Raw genomic sequence first — 5658 nt, forward strand, 5'->3', positions numbered from 1 at the left:
AAGCTGTTCTCTTCTTTTCTCTCTGTTTATTTTCTTCATTTACCTACGTTTCTTTCAATAACTTCCTCTTCAGTTTCTGGAAGATTCTCTGTAGGGGAAACGTCTCCAGACAGCTAGTGTCATAGCAAGGACCTGGGCCTGCCACTTGGTACCTGAAGCCTGCGGAACCTCATCTTCTCTTGGAAAAAAGGAACTAGAGCCTTTCCCTCCCAGGCATTGGCAAGGATTAACTGAGCATGGGTGAGGTGTGCTGACCGCAGAGCCTGATGGCCAGTACTTCTTCTCTCCTGCCCCTCATTGCTCTGGTCAGGCTGTATGTCCACTACCGCACACACTATCAGTACTTGTTCTGACCGGTCCCTCTGCTGAGCCATTGATTTATCCATCCATCCATCTATCCATCCATCTATTGTCCATCTATCCAACATCCATTCATTCATCCATTGCCCACCCACCCATCCATCCATCCATCCATCCATCTACATGTGCATTCATCAGCCATCCGGCAAGTCCTCTGTCCATCCCTCCATTCATCCATTAACCACCCACCTACCCCTCTGTGCATACACCCTCCATCAACCAGCTGTTGTTCACCCATCCACCCATCCACCCATTTATTTATTCCACACTTGTTGTGTAATAAATAAATAAGATCAGTCTAAATCATACCTTGTCATAAAATTCTGTCTGATAGTTCCACAAACAGAAAGAAGAAATAAAAACGGGATTTGGGAAACCTATGGTCCTTCCATCCTGTTTTCTCGTGAGCAGGTAGTGAAGAGGGAAGGGGCTTTGGCCTTGGGGACAGGGAACATGCATTTGAGTGGCTTGGTGCCTTTGAAACAGAATCCAAAGACTCTGTGGCTGTGCCAAGGGGATTCCTGAGGGAGGGGCTAGGACTTCTTCAGGTCTTCACCCTACCTGCTCTTACACTGGTCTCTGTTTAAGGTTTAATTTGGAAAAAAATAAATGTTCATCTGCTACATAATTTTTGAAAATTAGACAATTTCATTGAAAAGATGGAGAAAGCTGAGCCCTCCTGCATCACAGCCCTGGTGATGTCAGCCCTAGGCTCAGGGCACCTGGGTATTCTCACCCAATAGGTAGCAGCTTTGAGTCCAGAGTGTCACTCTTCAGCAATTTTTAAAAAGTACTCATATAGTTATACATTTTAGACACTAAAGAAAGGTTGAGAAAGAGCCGTCTTCTTTCTTGTTAACCATAGAATAAAGAAGAAATGTCTAATTTTCAAAGATTTTCTCAGTGCTTACCGTAAGCTTGGCAATGTGCTAACTGTTAAACAAATGATGTCACTTGGAGCCCGAGGGGTCCCTGAAACTCTTCCATAGTCTCTATGGGACATGATCAGAGGTCATTTCAATGTGGACGTTAAGCAGATCTGGTTTCAGGTTTAGAGCTGCACAGGCTGTGTGACTTTGTGGAAGTGACTCTCCTTGGAATCTCAGCTTCTTCATCTGTAAGAGTGCAATACAAATAATATGTTATGTTTGGAAATTAAGTGAGAAAATGCATCCAGAATGTTAGCGCTGCCTGGCACATAGTTACCACACCAAAAAAATATTAGCTACCATCACCATCTAAATAACCATCACCATCATCACCACCATCACCATCATCACCATCATCACCACCATCACCATCATCATCACCATACCATTCACATCACCATCATCTCACCATCACCATCATCACCATCATCATCATCATCATCACCATCATCACCACCATCACAATCATCACCATCATCCCCATCCCATCTCCATCATCACCATTATCATCATCATCACATCACCAACATCATCACCACCATCACCGTCATCATCATCACCATCACCATCAATCACCAACATTATCATCATCATCACCACCACCATCACCATCACCATCATCACCATCACCATCACCATCATCACTATCATCATCATCACCATCACCATCATCAACATCATCACCATCATCATTATCACCATCACCATCATCAACATCATCACCACCATCACCATCACCATCATCACCAGGCAAACAAAGGTGACCCCTTTGTGGTCAGATTTGAAGAGAAGGAAGCAATCGGATAAAAAAGAATTTTAAGCAGAAGGAAGTGCATCATACGAAGTTCAGAAGAAGAGGGAATGTGAGAAGGTGGAGTCTGGGGAAGATACAGAAGGGGAAGATTGATTCTGAGTAAGATGGAGGCTGGGAAAGATGAAGACTGTAAGATGGAGACTGGGTAAGATGGGGTGTGGGTAAGATGGGGTCTGGGATGATAAATCTGGGGAAGATGGAGCTCTGATAAAGATGGAGTCTGAGGGAAGATTGACTCTGGGAAGATACAGTCTGGTGATTATGGAATCTGAGGATGCTGGAGACTGGGAAGATGGAAACTTGGAACATGGAGTCTATGTACAGTGTAATCTGGGGAGGAGGGAGATTGGGGATGATGGAGTCTGGGGTAGTGGAGACTGGGGAAGATGGAATTTGAGGAAGAGGAAGACCAGGGGTAGAGGGAATCTAGGGAAGATGGGCTTTTGGGGAAAGATTGAGGCTGCGGAGAGAGGGAGTCTGGACCTGGTGGAGATGCTGCCTGCCGGCTCTGGTTGGATTTCATGCTGGATGAATGGACTCCACACTGTCTTATTTTACGCAGACACACCCAGGATGTTTCGGCCACCTGTCAGGTAGGAATGTTTTGTGGCTGTAGTTGCCAAGACCCCTGCTCTGCACCTTTAAGGAAGCACCAGGTGTTTGGAGGGATCTTGGGTGTCCCAGGGGTCCCATCTCTTGTCTGTGTTCTTTGGGAATCTTGACCTGCTCCACTCACCCTGTACTCCCAACACCTCCAAACGCAGTGATCTGGAAGAAGGAGAAGAAATGTTTCAGGGGCCACTAGGCCTCACAGGCCCACTGGGAGGTGCTGCCCATCTTGCACGTTGGCTCAGGGATGGCTCCGGCCAGCCTGAGGACAGCCAGGTAGTTACATAAGTCACTCCAGGAAGGGGCCTGGCTGGACACCCCGGCTCCTCCAGGCACATACCAGGGTCAGGGCTTGTTAGAAAGGTTTCATGGAACAGCATCCTGCTTGGGGGGGGGGGCGGGGGGGCTGGCTGCAAGGACATTTGTACCCACCCTCAGCTTTTCCTGCCTGCTCCACCTGCAGGAACATCTTTGCCACTCTCTCAAAGCAGAAATAATAAATAGCAGAGAATAATCAAATATCAATAGAGGCTGCCCTCCCACCTCGCCGGCAATGGGCATGATAGCGGGAGAGGAAGCTCAGAAGCATCAAGGATTCCCCCGTCTCCCTGTCCCCCAGCGTCCCCAGGGCCCTCCCTCTCCCTCCCCTTCCCCCTCCCCCAGGAGACGGGAGGAACTTGGCAAGCCATCTCGTCGCCAATCAATCTGTGGTGTAACAATTAGCACTTAGGCACCACTCATGCTAAACACACGCTTAGAAAACACTTTAAAAAAAAAAAAGGTTGGTGGGGCGCGGGAGGAGGGGCGCGGAGTCCTCCGAGCCAGCCCGGCGCAGCGGCGGGGCCTGGCAGGGAGCGGAGCCGGCAGCCGGCCCGGGAGGAAACAGATCAATGCCGTGCGGAATGGAAGGCATCTAATACCCTATTATTGACGAGGCCAGAGCACTTTGAGGCGTGTTTCCACCGTGAGCAATTAGTCTTGGAGACCGCAGGAGTTAAGCTCGCGCTGGTGGCCCCCCGCCCGCCATCGGGAGGACACTTTTCCTCGCGCAGCCCGCCCCCGCAGCCGTGGCGCCAGGCTGCAGCCGTAATGGGGCCCATCCGCGGAAGGCCAAATGCTCCAGCCTCCCAGAAGGCCCCCGGGGGCCCCCACCCTGCCGGCCCCCCCCACCCTGCCGGCCCCCCGCCCCGGCACCCTCAGCCTCCGTAACAGAATCCAGTCGACGCGGAGTCTGTCTGCGCCCGCGAGCTGCCGAAATTGATTGTAATGGTTTTACCGCGCGCAGAGAGAGCTGGCTGTTTTCTCGCCTCTGCTGTCGGCTTTCATCAACGCCCAGGCACAAGGAAGTGACTCCTCTTCGGGCAGGCGGCACTGGATCGGATGAAAGGCGACTTTTGTTTGTGGGCATGCAGCAGGGACAGCGGGGACAGCAGGGACAGCGGTCTCCACTGCTGCTGCTGTCTGGAGCTCTCCTGGAGAGGGGGCTGCTCTTCCCCAGGGCCCATCTCTCTTGCATGAGAGAGAGAGGAAGAGAGAGGGACAGACAGACACAGACCGACAGACAGACACTGACTCGGGCAAATCTACCCCAAACAGCAGAGGTTGCTTTCCAGAGCCAGTTCTGGCCTCATCCCTAATGGCTTGAGTACTGGGGAAGAGGGATCCAAGCAGGGATGAATGGAGAGAAGAGCTGATGATTGACAGTGGTGGCCAGAGGTGGGAAGCTCTGAGGCTTCTTTCTCCTGCCCCAGCTGGTCCTGTCCAAGCACTTGGGGTCGTTCTTTAAATTCCTACAGCAACTCTATGACGTAGGTGTGATCGCTCCCATTTTACAATAGGGAAACTGAGGCATCGAGAGGCAATGGGTAGAGGATGAAGGGCCACTGGAGCCGGGTCCTGCTGATTCCTGATCTGGTTCATTCTCCATACTCTGTTCCTACTTTCTCAAATCTGGTGGGATGAGTGGGTGTTACAGGGTTGAAATACCTCAACTATTGGGTATTCCTCAAGTATTGGGAAATTGGGAGTGATTCAGGCTTAAAAGAACCCAGATGGAGCCCCCTCTCCCCCCACGGGGAATAGGCGAAGGTCCGGTCCCACCTAATAACTTGCCAGACTTTCTTCTTGTAACTTTACCTCTGTTCCCTGGGTTTCTGCTCCCTCTGTTCTCTCCACCCAGAATTCCCAGATCTGGCCTGGGCTGTGCCTGGTGAAAACATAGACAGTCTTGCAACTCGACTTCCCCAAGGAAAACCGCTCCTGGTCGCAGCCATCCTAGACTTCTGCAACACTTCTTCACAACCGTATTTTCTTAGTCTCTGCCTTTTTCACTAACGTTAATTCAACACCAATTTGTCAAACTCTCGCAAGGTGCCCATTTCCATATTAGATTGAAAGCTCATTGGGCATGTCTTTTTTTTTTTTTTGGAGGGGGGAGGCAGTACCAGGGGTTAAACTCAGGGGCACTCCACCACTGAGCCACATCCCCAGCACTATTTTGTATTTTATTTTGAGACAGGGTCTGGCTGAGCTGCTTAGTGCCTCACTTTTGCTGAGGCTGGCTTTGAACTCATGATCTTCCTGCCCCAGCCTCCTGAGTTGTTGGGATTACAGGTGTGCGCCACTGCGCCTGGCCTCTGTACATACCTTTGGATGGTATTTTCCAGAACTGTGGCTTTATTGTGTGTCTTCTTGAGTAATGGAGTAGTAATAAATTCCATGCAAACAGAGTCTCATAAACGTGATTTGTGTTCTGCTGGGCACCGCTGTGACAGCACTCCAGGCTGGAGATGGGTGAGTCATCCTAGAAGAACCATCCTGGACCATCCAACCTGCCACTTATCCATAGGTATGCGATTGAGACAGTTGAACCTGGACTCCCCACATCAGCAGAACTTGACAACTTAAAGACTTAAGTGGTCATTGCCTTGAGGCCCTAAGTTTCAG

The 5658-nt window shown here is 50.3% G+C and overlaps 1 long non-coding RNA gene across 1 annotated transcript; it reads right to left on the reverse strand.

Moving 5' to 3' along the window:
* Window positions 1-659: 659 nt before the first annotated feature.
* LOC124093652 (uncharacterized) lies at window positions 660-4353 on the reverse strand. Its single transcript, XR_006852015.2, has 3 exons — window positions 3989-4353; window positions 2587-2871; window positions 660-1475 (listed from the first exon to the last, which is right to left on the reverse strand). It is a non-coding gene; the product is annotated as an uncharacterized LOC124093652 (long non-coding RNA).
* Window positions 4354-5658: the final 1305 nt, after the last annotated feature.

The sequence above is a fragment of the Marmota monax genome, unplaced genomic scaffold, assembly GCF_021218885.2.
Source record: "Marmota monax isolate L192 unplaced genomic scaffold, Marmota_monax_Labrador192_F-V1.1 WCK01_AAM20220418_F8-fsc00092, whole genome shotgun sequence".
Taxonomy (NCBI): Eukaryota; Metazoa; Chordata; class Mammalia; order Rodentia; family Sciuridae; genus Marmota; species Marmota monax.